The following is a 16,714-nucleotide window of genomic DNA, read 5'->3' as shown; positions in this document are numbered from 1 at the left end:
GGATTGACAGGACTCTTCAGCTTGGCTGGTCATTGCCCTTTTATTCCCTCGATGCTCCACGTGAATTCTTTCTTAACATTGGGTTGAAGGGGACAGCTTTCCCAGAAATTACAACTGTGGGAATTTATCCTAAGGAGACAACTGGAAAGATTCATCAAGCACAAGGATGTTCATTAGAGTATTGTTTAAGATAACATTACTATCCATCCGTAGGGGATTAGTTAAATGACTGACAGTACATCCAACACTGGAATGCAACACAGTCATTCAAAAGGAACATGCAAATCTGTAATGCACTGGTGTGTTACGTATTTGGACAACATGTATAATATGATACCACTGACATAAAATAAGACAAATATATGTATATGTCTGAAGACCAGGCATCTGATAGGATACCTTTCAGGTTAAGTGTTTGCTTCTGGGTGGTAGAATTTTGGGTGATCTTAATTTTCTTTCTGCTTTGATCAACTGCTTGCACTTTAAAAAGAGATTATATATATGTTTTTTATAATCAGAAGAAAGCTTAATGTTAGGTGTATATTTGAGAGAAAAAAAGAGAGCAGCCTTGGTTAATGGCATGTGAGTATCTGTGCTGCTCCGCTAGTGTCTCCCAACGCCCCCAAAAGTCCCAAGGAACTGAATCCGGAGAAAGAGGTTTGGCTGGGTCATGATGGGAACAGAGAGTTGGCTGCCACAGTGATGCGCTAACTCTTTATTCCCAGGCTACTACAGTCTAATCTGATCATCACTTCCACTGGAACTTTATGCTCCCCACTAAACACTCAAAGTGCTTCTTCAGATCAATGCTTTCAGTTCATCCTCAGGTGACCTCTGTAAGGCAGAAGTGGGCAAGGAACATGAAGTTTCCTAATCTGGGGACCCGAGCCACTAGTGCCTACGGGACTCGAGGGAAACCATGGCACTGTTGAGATCAGCGTTCTGGTCCTTGATCTCTCCATTGAGTGCTTCTTTGCCTAACCCATAGTGCCTCACCTTTAGCAATGAAAGGTAAAATGTTTGAAAGAATCTTTTTTAGTAACTCAGGAGATGGAACGGAAACTTTCTGCCCTTTTGTGCATTGAGATGTTCAAGAACTGGATTATATCTGATGAGAGTGCCAGTTAGGAGAAATGTTTTTGGACCTTGGAAGGCTATCAGTGGTCCTGATTCATTCTGATGTTGCAGAGGAGGCTTCCTCCTGGACGTTTGGAGCCTGGGATAACAGTCTTATCCTACTATGAACCACTGCAAACAAGGCAAGGGTTAACTTGCCTGGGTCTCAACCTTTTTGTACATAAAACAAAGGGGGAGAGTGGCATCAGTCTTACCTGCCCCTAGGCATTCTTTGAAGGATCAAGTGATGTAACAGATATGAACGTCCTCATCTCTTTGACTTCTCTCTGACCTTCTCTAGAAGAGTTGGTTGCCCCCACCCCTTGCCATGTTCTTGTAATAGACTACCAGTTATTCTATAGGTCTTGATATCTCTGCCTCCCCAGCAAGGCTCTGAAGAACAAAGCCAAGAATGATTCTGATTCAATACAACCCCATCCCAAGACCTAGCACAGCGCTTAGCACGCGGTAGTTTTCAATTAACGTTTGTTGACCAGGTGAGTGGTACAAAAGTTTGAAACGCTCCTCCAGTGGGAAGCATTAGGAATTGCCACTGTGAAACAGGTGGAACTGTCCTCTTACTGAACAACACACAATTTACTATCCATTTTTTTAAAAGCCCCACACCTTCTCTCCAAGACTGTTAGAGCACGTGGAATAACAATAGCAACTCCTGACACGTGAGTGATGATTTGTGTCGGGCACCGCACGAAGCCCACTAGGTGAACTTCATCATCTCCTTCTACCGCCCGCACTTTAAGGTAGGTTCTGTTATCAGTTTTCCAGATAGTGATGCTGAAGCTCAGAGCATAGTTTGCTTGGAACCCAGAGAGACTCAGTCTGGAATCCATTTTCAAGCCTGAGCTCTTGACCACTTTTCCTTACTGTGTCTGAAACCAATTTGAACCAAAGATCAGGCTGGTTTAGTACCTGCTCATTTTCATTTTAACTTGGGATTTCTGTAGAGTTAGCCTCTTTCAAATGCTCTTGCAACCAGTCTGTATTCAGCAGGTAAAACTGAACAAGGCCACAGGGAAGGCTTAGATGGGCTGTGTTTCGTCCCCTTGCCTTCTGACAACAACAGTCCACCTTCAGAGCCTCAGCTCAAATGTGGTCCTTTCCTTTGTTCCTTAAATGTCCCCATTTTCTTTTACTTCCCTCTCAGTTTCCTCTTAACCAGCTGAGTGACAGAAACTCAATGCTGACCACTTCATTAGTCGACGACCTTGTCCCTCTGGCCTCCTGCCCCGCTGGCTCTCCTGGGCAGGTTGCCTTACGTCATAAGTCCTTGCTAAGGGTCAGGACCTTGGAGCCATCAGCACTGGGCATGTTGTTTTAATATATATCTAGAGAAATCAGGCCTGTCGGATCACATTAGGCCCTATTTGTGGACCGTACGCCAATCCCCACAGTGGAGATGAACTGTTACCTTTGAAATACAATCATGGCTGGTTAGCAGTGAGTACAGAGCATGGATTATATTCCATCAGGGAGGCCCTTCTAATCTGTCTCTCCCCTCATTGGCAGGGCTGCCCTTCTTCCTGTACAGAGAATATCCTCATAAACAGCAGTGTTGGAAAGGAGCAAGGCTAAGAGATACAGCATGTTTCTAAAACCAGATGTGTTAATGAGCACACGAGGGTCAGTGTGGTATGTGATAACTCAGTGTCGCGGGAGCCCAAGGTAAATGGGTGAGTTGTCGGTATGGCGCTAAAATTGCAAAGTTAGCAGCCACCATCGGTTGAAGGATTACCTTGTGGCAGACATTGGATTAAGCATTTTATATGCATTAGCCCTTTTGGTCCTCATAGAAACCTGGAGGTCAATACTACCATTAAACCCATTTTATGGATGAAGAAATTGAGGTTCAGAAAAGTCCACTGCTTTGCCCAAATTCACAAAGCAATTAAGTGATGGGGGGTAGGGGGCAGATTCCAAAGCTGCTTCCAACCACAAGGCCACCATGATTTTGCCATGATAGTATGTGGTCTCTTTGGAGTGGGATTTTAGGTGGTGTTTCAAGAGAACCATAATGAAATTCCCCTTTCTATTTAGGGAGGGGCCCCAAATATCTCACTTGACCCAACAGAAGATTTGTTTTAAAACGGAGTCTGGGACTAAGCCAACCTCTCTTTTTTTTCTTTCTTCTCTGGGATTGGTTTTAAACTCATTCCTACACCCCGTGGGAGTCTGGCTGGACAGATCCCTTGACAGGGGCTAGAAATAGCTCTCAAAGCCTATTTTTAAGGAAAATGTGATGTCAAAAAATGAGGCAGGAATGGACACCAAGAAGAGAAAAGAATACACCAGAATGGAGTTAAGGAGTGCTTAACCAGGAAATGCTCAGAGACAGGAAGAGTAGCAAGGCTGACAAAAAGATGAAAATTGGCAAAGATGCACTGGGGGGATGGAAGTGCTTTCCTACTTGGGCAGTGTATTTCTGTCATATTCCTGTGTTCTGCCCTTAGGAAGCTCAGCCAGGGAAGGTAAGTGCCATGGTTCTGCTACAAACCCACTTTTCTATCTAGAAAAACAGGGCCTGACAAAACACATGCAGAATCGCCTGCTTGCCTCTTTCCTGGAACCTCAAGGCACAATGCAGAGGTGTCTAGTAACACTGCAATTTCCTTTGAACTGTTTGGTTTTGTTTGGTACCGTTGTCTGGAAGGTTAGTCTTTTTGACTGCGTTAACTCACCTGGTATAACATTTTCTTTCACTGAGAATCAAGAAGGCTGGAACTCACCTCTCTGACTCGGGCAAAGCTGGACATCATCCAATCATGCGCGGCTAGACTTCTGGAGGCTGTAAACGATATCTTCCGAGCTAAGGAAGAGAAGAAAGAACAAAAACACTGTTGGGGAGACAACTGGTGAACGTTTGTAGGCCAACTGGTGAATGAGAGACAGGATGAACCCATCCTTCTTCACTTACTTTTCTTGGGTAAAATTTGCATTTAAGGGGGGCGTTTATTAAAGTCGCCCCCACCTAGGCCACTATCACCAGCAAATGTTCCAGCTACCTGTGTTCATTCCATGTTGACAGAGCTGGAGAAAAGCACATTCTTTAACTGGAAAAGGAGTCTTTACAAATGCAACTCAGGGCGGCCGACCCCAAGACAGCATCTGATATTAATTAGAAATTATACAATGCTCTAAGTTGAACTAAAGAAATTTTGGTAGAAGGATCAGACAAGAATGAGGAAAACCGAAAGTGAAATCCTGTGCTGATTGAAAGAGACTGCAGCTCCCGCATCTCTCGCCAGCCACCACGTTACTACCTGTCTATCCCAGGGAAAGTGTTCCAATGGTGTTAACTACTGAACACTTGCCTCTCTTTCCATTCCCCTTTCCCTGTGTAGCTGCGGTGAGTTGGCTGCCGAGATGTAGCCCTGAACCTATCCATCAAGTCTAGGGAAGAGAGAGTTAGAAAGGCAAACATTATCTGGGATCAATATCTTTACAAATCCGAAGGAAACCCCAGCTCCCGAAGGGTTAAGCCAGGGAAGGAAAAGCCATCAGGCTGTTTAGTGAGTTAATGTCTTTATTGATGGGGGAGGCCTTTAAGTCCCTAACAGGAAAAGTGGGGAAAGCGGCAGATTGTTTGGCCGGGGAGAAAGGAGGAGGGAAGAACATTATCTCTATATATGCACCATGCTCTCATTCCCCCTGCATTTAAACCCCTGAAATCCATGTAATGCACAAGACTTTCTGTAACCTTGAATACTATTCAGTACAAGGTGTTTTTCTTGCTCTTATCCCCCTCCCAAAGTGGAATCCACATCTTCCCCTAACAATTTTGCTATAATGCACATCTCAGACTAATGCTTGCATTGAAGAGCCCGTCTTAATTTAACAACTGTGTTATAAAGCACATCTCAAGCTAACTTTCCTAGGATGATCCATATTTCAACCTAACTACCCTGGCGTAACACTTCAATCTAATTCCCCTACTACAAAGTACATTGCAATCTAACACCCTCATATAAGGTACATCTCAGTCCATTATTTTGTATTTTGTAAGCCATATTTTGGTATGTCTTTTCCATTAAGGAGCAGAACTGTCTGGAGACAACAGCTATCCCTATGCTGAAAGCTTCCGTGGTTCTTACATGGTCCTTTGGTGACAGGCTGCTGATGGATATGCTTCTGAACTTTCACCTTTGCCATCTTGGGTTCAACTCTGGCTTGTTTCTGTACTTGAAGGCTTAAGCCTCCTGTTGGGAACAGGGGTGACCAGGGAGCCCTTCCTGGCCCTGATGGACCTTCTCTCATGCTAACCAGCAGGGCGGGCCACCTCAAATGATCAGAGTCTACCTCAGGAGAGGGACGTCTGAGGCCAATGTCAGGGTCAGGGGTCAGGGTGTAGCTGTTGGCTAATAGAGTGTGAGCTAACACTGTTGTCAAATTGCTGGGCTGAACGACAATGCCTGCCTCCTGCTGATGACCTTACCCCAGGGGAGGGGGCTATTGGCTTTATTGGAAATCTGCCAGTCTCAGAGGTGATGGAAGTGGCCGATCACGGCTAAAGACTGTTTGATTGTAGATGGAGAGCCAGTTCTGTGGTTGGTCCCCAACTGAAAGGTTTGCAGAGCTGCTTATTGATGGCTGAGTTTTCCACATATGATGGATTTCTCTTCTGTTTCACAAGCAGCTGTGTTACCGTTCAGTTGTGGAGGTGGGCTACAGTGGCTCGCGGACATGGGATTTTCCGGAATCGAGAGCCATGACAGGCGATGCTGTCACTGACTTCTGGGACGGCACCAACCTCCTATTGCTGGTTGAATGGGTCTGATTGGTTCTTGAGAGGAAACCAATCCAGAATGAATTGACAATAGATGTAAGAGGTCCTTCTGTCCCACGGCATTTTGGTGAACATGAAAGAAGACGACGAACATGTGTTCTAGAAGACATTTAGTATTCCAACCATCAACATCTCAGCCTCAAATTTTCAATCTATCCCATGCAAGAGGAAGACATTAGATTTACCTACTGGTGGCATATAACCAAGCTAGTAGTGCCATTAAATATTTGAGGAAAAGGAGTTACTGAGGACTCCTGAAGTGTAGTATGAGTTCAAGAGAGACAAGTACAGGAGGCAGAGAACAAAGTTTAGAGATAAAAAATGATCTTTATAAAACACATATGGATCATGGAGGATCACCAGCTAATACAAACCCCCATTGCAGCCTGCTAAGATAGACAGCAAAAGACTAGAAAGCATAAATGGGAGGACAGCTTATTGAAATTGCAAGGTTATTCTCCTCTTGCGTGATACCTTGGGAAAACTCATACAGATATGGCAGCACTAGTCTTTAAGTCTCTAACAGAGACGGTAAAGCATGTGGGGGGAGCAAAGTGAGGTTATGAAGTGAACTTGAAGGGTTTTTCCTAGAGAAGAATCAACTGAGGGTGACTTATCAATAACCTTCCAGTCTATTACATGACAGGACAAGCAATGTGACTTTAATCCAGGTCAACATGGTATAATCGCATAGAGTGAGACTCTGGCTTGACTCTCGTTACTATTTTCACATCTTCGAGTCTCAGTTTTCTCCTTTGTTGAGGGGAATCCTGCTCTTCACCCTCCACAGTTACAAGGAGGATTAATTCAGGTGTAGAACCATTAGCAGAGTACCTGACACAAAGTTCACATTCAATACATGTTAGTTTTCTTTCCCTTAAACTGTGGCATGGGCTTTCTGATAATGGGCATTAATAAATATGGGGAACTTGGACAATAAACCTTCCCCTTATGAGTTAGCAAGACAACCGGTATTTAGAAAGTTTAGGTTCACTTGACCACAGGAGGATGACCTAGATCAGAGGTTAGCAAATTATGGCCTACTGCCTACTTTTATAAATAAAGTTTTATTGGAACACAGCCATGCTCATTCATTTACACATTGTCCATGGCTGTTTTTGTACTACAGTAGTAGAGCTGCGTTGTTGTAACAGAAATGGTGTAGCCTGCAAAGCCTAAAATATTTACCATCTGGCTCTTTACAGAAAATGTTTGCTGGCCCCAAACCTCTGACACTGGAACACTCTTTCTCCCTTTTGTACGAAAACAAAATGCCATGTTGAAATCCAATATGCCAAGCAGGTTCAAGCAGCAGATATTTCCCGAGGGAGCTAAACTCATCCCTGCTTGACACAAATACTTTATTGTTGGTGGAGCTTCTGAAGGTCCCAAGGTTCCATGGACCAGTTTGAAAACTACAGACTGGAAAAATCCCAGGATATTTTTTAAGGTCCTGGAAACTCAGTGATCTCTTCAGAGATTAGAGAATGGCATAGTAAAAATAATAATAATAATTTTTTAAACTAAATATGTGATGTTGGGCAGGTTACTTAACTTCTCTATGCCTCAACTTCCTCATTTAAAAAATGAGGAGGGCGTCCCTGGTGGCGCAGTGCTTAAGAATCCACCTGCCAATGCAGGGGACACGGGTTCAAGCCCTGGTCCAGGCAGATCCCACATGCCACGGAGCAGCTAAGTCCGTGCACCACAACTACTGAGCCTGCGCTCTAGAGCCCGCGAGCCACAACTACTGAAGTCTGCGTGCCTAGAGCCCGTGCTCTGCAAAAAGAGAAGCCACCGCAATGATAAGCCTACGTACCCAACGATGAGTAGCCCCTGCTCGACGCAACTAAAGAAAGCCCGCACGCAGCAACAAAGACCCAACGCAACCAAATAAATTAACTAATTAATTAAAAAAAAGGATATTTGCCTCACAATTTGTTGTCAGGATTAAATGAGATAATATATTTAAAGGACTTGAAATAGGGCCTGGCTCATAGCTAGTGGTCAGCAAATGTTAATTACTGTTGCAATTGTTCTTAATATTGGGGGCCTTCATTTGCACCGTGGAGTCTATCTGCATATTGCTCTAAATAACCCTAGCGACATATTCTGCCTATTAGTTAATTCAGTTGTTCGCTCGCTCAACACATATTTTGTGTGCTGAAGTCATCATCGGTAAATGAACTCCAGTCCGTCCAATGCCAGCTGCACTCCCAGTCTCCTCTTGCTCGGTCTCTTTTGGCAGCTCACATTGGTATTTATTGCTCCACATCTTCAACGGAGTTCCACAGTGACACCACCACTCAAAACAACTTCCTACTCCTCCACCTCCGATGGCTCCACAATTAATTCTTCAACTAGCAGTTTGGTTTCAATGCCTACGAAGTAATTAGACCTTAAAGGCTCTTTACTGGGATTTTATCTTGTCAGCGAATGTGAAAGAAACAATAATTATTATTTAATATTTATCGAGTGTCTTCAGTGTGATATGTAGATTCACGGAGGTAACCTGCCTCATTGTTGAAGACGACAGCACAGTACAGTCAAGTGTGTCTTAGCAAGGAGTCGGACAGTTCTAGAGACCCGAAACAGGAGGCCTGAGTTCTCAAATCCTGCCATTTGTCACGCTACTCTATCAAGTGGCACATCCTGGGGGCTGAGAGCTTCCTAATTTGTTATCCCTGGGTGCATCCTCTAAAGTCTGATTCCAAAATGGTGAATTCCAGAGATGACATCCAGTGATTTCTGTACCAAGCAGAGGGAGCTCTTTGAGGGGGGAGGTAGGTTTTCCATCACTATCAAGAGAATAATGGAATGGACACAACTACGGATGCCACAGGATGAAGATTTGAGACTCTAACTTTATCCTTTATCCCCAGAGATTATATCAGGGTGCCCAGACCGAAGTGTAGAGCTGCCTGCTGGGGTGGCAGGTGGACAATATCATCTACTGGCTGCTAAGAATGCCCTCCATGCAGCTGGGGGCTAGTGTGATCCAGAGACCACCCTTACCAGAAGAGTGACCGTCAGCAAGTTGCTTGATCACCCTGAGCCTCAGTTTCTCCATCAGCAGATGGAAATAACAGTAGCTACCTCACAGGATTGTTTTGCAGATCAAATAAAATAAATATACAGTAAATGGTAGTTGCTGTAGTTATCATTAATATTATTATAATAGAAAAGAAATAGAACCCATAGATACTGTTTTGGGGCAGCTTACAGAATAGCATGGGTATAAACATAAAAACACAACTTGGAAAATATTAATATATTTATCTAATTAATGTAAATTGAAATATTACTTGAAAGCTAAAGGTATCAGGGTGACTCATGGACATGGTTTGCTCTCATGATTTGATGTACATCGATTGTAAACTCCTGAATGACAAGGGTTGCATCCAGTTATCTCTCTATCCCCAGCAATTTGTATCTGTTGAACTGAACTGGATTTCTTTGTAAGTTCAGTAGAATCCTACCAAAAATAATCACTGGAATGATTAAAGGGTGCACAGATGGGAGATGTGAGGGCCACTCAATTCAGTAAAGTACTAAAATCAACATCACTAAAACAAAAACAGAACCCAAACTCTTATAAAGAATGGGCAAAGAGAATGGAATATTATTTGGCAATAAAAAGGAATGAGGGGAGGACTTCCCGGTCACGCAGTGGTTAAGAATCCGTCTGCCAATGGAGGGGACAGGGATTCAAGCCCTGGTCTGGGAAGGTCCCACATGCCACGGAGCAACTAAGCTCATGTGCCACAACTACTGAGCCTGCGCTCTAGAGCCCGTGAGCCACAACTACCGAGCCCATGTGCCAGAACTACTGAAGACCGCACGCCTAGAGCCTGTGCTCCACAGCAAGAGAAGCCACCGCAATGAGAAGCCCGCGCACCACAACGAAGAGTAGCCCCTGCTCTTCTCAACTAGAGAAAGCCCGCGTGCAGCAAGTGACCCAACACAGCCAAAAATAAATAAATACATAAATTATTTTTTTTTTAAAAAAGGAATGAGGGAATGCTACAATGCATGGATAAATCTTGAAAACATGCTAAATGAAAGAAGCCACTCACAAAAGACCACATATTGAACGATTCCATTTATATGAAACGTCCACAACATGAAAATTCAGAGAGACAGGAAGTAGATTAGTGGTTGACAAGGGCTGAGGGGGTTTGGAGAAAAAAGGGAGTATGAGTGACTGCCAGAGGGTGTGGGGGGGGCTCTCCTTGGTGATGAGAATGTTTTAAAATTGAATGTGACGATGGTTGCACAACTTGTGAGTATACCCCTAACCATTAAATTGTACACTTTGAGTGAACTGCTTGGTATGTAAATTGTATCTCAGTAAAGCTGTTAAGAAATTTTAAAAGGAATGGGCAAACATATTGAGATATCTTTGGAATACTGGAAATGTAGGTATATCCCCTAAGGTTATTCAATTATACATTTTAGGATCTAAAAGTTTACAGACAACGAAGTTTACAGACTTTTCAAGAGAGAACATAAAACACAAAACTCTTATTTTTGTTTAAGATGCATATAAAGTTCAGACACACACTATGTATACTCTTTTCTGTGTATAATATATAGATATATGATCAGCTTATTAAGGTATAATTGATATATAAGAAATCATGAAATTCACCCACTTTAAGTATATGATTTTTTTTACAATAAAAAGAAGTATTTCATAAAAAGAGAAGCATATACAGTAATATGTACATCCTAATGGGATTATTAAATCAATTTAATTTTCTAATTTTTGGTATATCTATATTTTCTAAAATTTCTATAATGAATTTATATTACTTTGGAAAGAGGTAAATGTTATTCAAATAAAGTATACAGCAAAAAGTGGTGAAGGGCATAGAGTCAGTTAACTGGGGCAGCCATCTTGGGGGGAATGGAGGGTGTATGGACTGGAAAGTTTTCTGGATGGGAAAGAAATGTCACATGTGGAATACGGCAAGTGGCTGATGTAACAGGGGGTCTTAAGAGGGATGAACCTGGTGAAATGGTCAGAGGCTCGTTGGAAGAAGGCCTTGAAGAACTATGTGAAGGCTGTGAGTCTGGTATAATTGGTTCTGAGTGGTCAATTGAGTCCTAGAAGATTATCCCAGCCACCCTACCTCCTGGCCCAAGTGACTGAGGGATGCTGAAGGAAATCCACAAGAGACAGACTTTCTGGGGCTCAGGAACAGGAATGGGGTAGCTCCTTCTGAGCAAAGGTTTCCAATGTGTCTCGTTAGTACTGGTGATTTTGGAAGCTACAGTGATCAAAGGGACCATGCCCTCTTTCTGGAATTGTTCCCCACACCGTGTCCCCATATAATCAAGAACAGGAATAGGAGCCGCAGCAATGTACAAGGTAGGCTAAAGGGGAAAGCTAAAAGCCAGGACATCAGCCAAGAGTCTCAGGGCCCAGCAGGAATGGCAAATGGCTTTCAACATGTGTCCCAAATTGGATCCATAGCAGGTAGCTTTGTGATGAGAAGGATATAGCGCCTGCCTCCTGGCTCAGTGGAAAAGGATGTTGTGATTGATTAGTGATGTCTGCCTTGGGTATAGGAGTGGAAAGTGACAGTATCCATGCCATGTTTTTTTCCATCCCTGGAAGAGGGGTGCTTCTTGGATTCAGCCTAGCCTCATTTTATAAGTCCCCAAGAAATCAAAACAAGTCTTCAGTGTCGAGGTCTGACAAAATAGACTTGGAGGTCTAAACTGAATTCCTTTGAATTCCTATGAAAGTATTCTAATCCCCATGTGCTCCTTGAATCAAATCCAGGAAGAATTTCCTTGCTAACACTGGTCTTGCCTGGGGCCTACCCAAAGCAATGTAAACTTTCTATATCCAGCGCTATACCAGTTAATAGGCTGAAGAATGCAAAAATGGAAAGGACGGGTAGGAAGGGGCTGGAATCTGTTAGTGAGTACCCTTTCTGTGAGTGATGGATGCAGGTTGCTACCTCGGAGAGACAGCCTTCTCTCACTCCAATGGGAGATATTTTTAGTACATCCTGGGCACGAAATAACTGTTCATATGTTCCGAGTGATGATGAATTCATTCAAACAACAAGTCAAGACCCTGGATTTCACTCAACTCCAGTCAGTCATAACAGCTGACAAATATAAAATATAACACACACCCTGTTGGTCTTGCTTCTCCTTTTCTTCAATATGCATATTCAAGAATCTCATTTCATTCCTGGCTGTCAGAGACGGTGACAGTTGTAGGGGTTTTCTAGCTTTATCAAGGGAGATTATTTTTTAACCTAAATTATTTTCCATTGTAAATGTTTAAATCCATATTAAGTCCAGATTAATGCAGGAAGCAGCTTCAAAGGATGTTGACTGGGGGAAAAATAATAATAAATGAAACTGCGAAGGAGGGGACCCATCACAAGGAATATTTCCAGTCTAGAAAAGAAAGTTGTTTGGATTTAAAAGATATCTAAAGAAAATATGTTTCCCAAGGATTGCTGGTCTTTTTTATAAACACTGAAACTTTGTATACAAACTAGGGCCTAGAGTACTTTTTTTTTCATGACTGGAATTAATAATGCAGATAAACCCTAAATAAATCAGGATTAGTGTTAACCACATCTTGAGGTTTAGGATGTTATAGGAAAATGAAAAGAGAGGAAAAAACATTGGTTGCATTAAAAAAAAACTGGGCTACTGGGTGAGGTGAAGGGGGCTGAGGGAGGGGACCTGGGAAATACAGAGAAGGGAGGACCAGCTGAGCTGAGCAACCAAAGACCCTCTAATCACCACAGCTCTGGAGATGTGTTCAAAGGCTCTTTCCTGACCACAGGCTGTGCAAGATCACAACCGAAATGCAGTTGCCTGGAAGGGGGAGGGGTGTCTGGGAGTTTTGGATGGCGCTGCTATCGGGCTTTGTTAAGAGGAGGTCAGCTGGACCATCAGATTTCAGCATCTCCTCAGGAAGCAGGTTCCACTTTCTGGTTGTTAGGGAGTGATCGTTCCCCCTTCTCCCACACCCCGCTTGCCAAACCAGCACGGAAATGAACAGATCAAGTGTGGCTGTTTGTTCCAACCTGGGAAAACAATCAGCGCCACCATTTCTCCCAGAGCTCTGAACTTGGGCATAGGGATCATTTTTAGACAAATAACTGCACCTTGGGATGAATTTTAATGAAACCATTTAGATTTTTTGACGTTTCTGCCTTGGGGGGGGGGGTCACTGAAAATGACCCCGACCCATTGATTCCAGACTCTGCTCCCTCCTTTCCCTTACATGAGCCCTAAAGGCTGTAGATGTAGAAGACTGAGTCCTTTTCCTCTGGCCATCATTATAGGCTTCATTCCTAGTAAATACCTCTGAATTCTGAGTCAAGAAAGAAGTATTCTTGAGCTTCCCTGGTGGCGCAGTGGTTGAGAGTCCGCCTGCCGATGCAGGGGACACGGGTTCGTGCCCCGGTCCGGGAGGATCCCACATGCCGTGGAGCGGCTGGGCCTGTGAGCCATGGCCGCTGAGCCTGCGCGTCCGGAGCCTGTGCTCCGCAACGGGAGAGGGCACAACAGTGAGAGGCCCGCGTACCGCAAAAAAAAAAAAAAAAAAGAAAGAAAGTATTCTTAACCCCAAATCACATGGCTGCAGAGATTTCAGCCTTCAATGAAGAGTTAGAATTGAGGCAGTCATTGCAAGACTGGGAACCTGCTCCACACCTTTTGGCCCAAATTAACTCAGAATGGTCCAGCTTTCTCACTTCCCTTTGGCGCTGCTGCTGCGCTGCGGCCAGTTGGATTTCGTATCCACGTGACACGACTCCCTGCTGCGCCTGCTTCAGCCTGCCTCTCTTCGGTAAATGCACAGACCTCACTTTGGTCCTAATCTTCAAGCAACCAGGCTGTTCTGAGGTTTTTCAGAATTTGGGGAGTTTTGAGAGATCACGTCTCCCATCTGTTTCCTGTTCCGTTTTTCACCACTTCCTCTTCTCTCTCCTGCACCACTGACCGGGCACACACAGCCCCTGGACAGTCTCTCCCTGTCTGTGAAATAACAAGAAGAGTCTGTACAGACGATTTTATTCTCCTCCAAGGTTTGCCATTCAATCTCCCCCAAGACACACTAAAATGGAAAGAAATGAATGACATGGGGGTGGGCGGCTCCTTTCTCAGCCCTGGATGTAGTTGTTACGTAATCTCTATGGTCGTTTGCGGTGACTTCGCCGCAGGTTGAGTACAGAAAAAGCAAATACATTTTTCGAACCTCTTGATAGTTACCACGGTAATTTGAGATTTTGGTAAATAGGAATATGTTCTGGGGAAAAGCTGTAGGTCAGATACAAAACGTTCAACCTTCAGAAAACCTTGTAATACTAAAGACAGGTGAAGAATGGAAGAGATATGGTTAGTGAAAGTCTTTAAAAAAAAAAAACTAAAAGGAAAGCTTGTGGAAATGAAGAAGGATGAATAGAATTCCAGCATAAAAGTAAAGAAGGACTTCTTTTTTCAGTTGGCACATATACCCTCAAAACAGTTCCACTTGCTCCAAAGCAAAAACAGCACACATTTAAGGGTAAATAATCCTTGGGGCTTCAGGTTTTAGTGGTCAATACAAAGGATGTTATTCCTACATGAAATTGGGAGCATCTCCTAGACACAAGGACTCTGGTTTCCAAAGAGGAAGCTGGGTGAAAATAAAGTTTTTTACCCCAATCTCTCAACCTTCCACGTAAACAGAACTGCCAGTGGTGACAAGATGCAGCCCATTTCAAATGGATGCCAGTGATATAATGAAACACACACATATTTCAGATACATGTTGTTATGCCATCATACAGAGTATACATATGTACACAAACATTTATTTATTTATTGTAACTTTCTTTCCTGGAATGCAAAAGTCAGGTTCATTTTATGAACTACTTGATACGTAGGTGAGTAGACCCCACTTAAAGAAGTGATTTGGCTATACCTATTTACATTACGTAAATTGGTACAGTCACCATGGAGAACAGTATGGGGGTTCCTTAAAAAACTAAAAATAGAATTACCATATGACCCAGCAATCCCACTCCTGGGCATACATCAGGAAAAGATGAAAACTCTAATTCAAAAAGATACATGCACCCCAATGTTCATAGCAGCATTATTTACAATCGCCAAGACATGGAAGCAACGTAAATGTCTACTGACAGATGAAGGGATAAAGAAGATGCGGTACGGGCTTCCCAGGTGGCGCACTGGTTAAGAATCCATCTGCCAATGCAGGGGACACGGGTTCGAGCCCTGGTCTGGGAAGATCCCACATGCCGCGGAGCAACTAAGCCTGTGCGCCACAACTACTGAGCCTGTGCTCTAGAGCCCATGACCCGAGCCACAACTACTGAAGCCCATGCGCCTAGAGCCTGTGCTCTGCAACAAGAGAAGCCACTTCAATGAGAAGCCCATGCACCACAACAAAGGGTAGCCCCTGCTTGCCACAACTACAGAAAGCCTGCACGCAGCAAAAAAGACCCAACAGAGCCAAAATTTAATTCATTAATTATAAAAGATGTGGTACATATTAATATATACGACAGAATATTACTCAGCCATAAAAAGAATGAAATAATGCCATTTACAGCAACATGAATGGAACTAGAGATTATCATACTAAGTGAAGTAAGTCAGACAAAGACAAATATCATGATATCACTTATATGTGGAATCTAAAAAAATGATACAAATGAACTTATTTACAAAACAGAAATAGACTCACAGACATAGAAAACAAACATGGTTACCAAAGGGGAAAGAGTGGGGAGGGATAAATTAGGAGTTTGGGATTAGCGGATACAAACTACTGTATATAAAATAGATAAACAACAAGGACCTACTGTTAGCACAGGGAACTGTATTCAGTATCTCGTAATAACCTACAATGGAAAGGAATAGATTTGTATATATTACACACCTATATCTGAATATATATACATACATACCTATATCTGAATATATGTACATATATGAATATATACATATGTATCAGAATTACTTTTCTGTACACCTGAAACTAACACAATATTGTAAATCAACTATACTTCAGTAAAAAAATATGAAAAAAAAGTGATTTGGGACACTAAAAGAAAACCATTTTTTCTTTTTCAAAGATGATTATTAGAGACAATGAACTAGATTGCAAAGCATACTGGAACAGATTTTCAGAGAACTGCTACCATGAGTCCATCATTATTTCAAGCTGCTATCTCCCCAGTTGGCAGGGCTCTCTTGAAGGAAGCCTTTGCTCGGGGCCCAGCCTTCCCAGCAGCTCTGTTTCTAAAGCATGGCCAGGAGTGCCTGACTCTGAAGTCTAGCCTTTCACAGGCAGGAGGACAAGTCATGCATAGGCCGCTTTAGAAGCCCCTGAGGTGCTGCAACACCCATTCCCTTTCCTCTCCCAACAGATGGTGCAGAAATAGCTCTAAGTTTGGGTTAACGGCAACTGCTAAGTCCTGGATTTCCCGTGCCAATTCTTACTTAAAATGCCCTCTGCCATTGTCAAAGCTTGCGTCAGCCGAGCTCTCAGACATGGACTTTTGTTCTGGAAAGGACAGTCTCTATGGCCAAATCAGACATCAGGGCTCATCACAGGTTAACTTCATTCTTGCTTGATGATAAATATGGAGAAATTGACCTGGGTGATTTAGGGAAGTTTAGTAAAGAAATGGCCAGTTAGCAATAGAAATTTTATCAGGAAGAGGTAACAGTTATACCACTTCCCTGCTCTCTCTTAAAAAAGGAGTCAATTCACCATTCTTCAGCAGTAGTAGTTCATTATTTCCA

At 43.1% G+C, this 16,714-nt stretch overlaps 1 protein-coding gene across 10 annotated transcripts in view; it reads right to left on the bottom strand.

Moving 5' to 3' along the window:
* ZFHX3 (zinc finger homeobox 3) overlaps window positions 1-16,714 on the bottom strand; it is a 1,367,978-nt gene that overhangs the window by 308,525 nt on the left and 1,042,739 nt on the right. For all 10 annotated transcript variants that reach the window (XM_059999586.1, XM_059999596.1, XM_059999587.1 and 7 more), the window contains one exon: window positions 3,861-3,940. The gene's annotated coding sequence lies outside the window, so the exon portion shown is untranslated. The remainder of the gene's footprint in view (window positions 1-3,860; window positions 3,941-16,714) is intronic.

The sequence above is a fragment of the Delphinus delphis genome, chromosome 20 (genome assembly GCF_949987515.2).
Source record: "Delphinus delphis chromosome 20, mDelDel1.2, whole genome shotgun sequence".
NCBI lineage: Eukaryota > Metazoa > Chordata > Mammalia > Artiodactyla > Delphinidae > Delphinus > Delphinus delphis.
The sequence above is the reverse complement of the archived record's forward strand: the minus strand, read 5'-3'. Positions and strand labels throughout refer to the sequence as shown.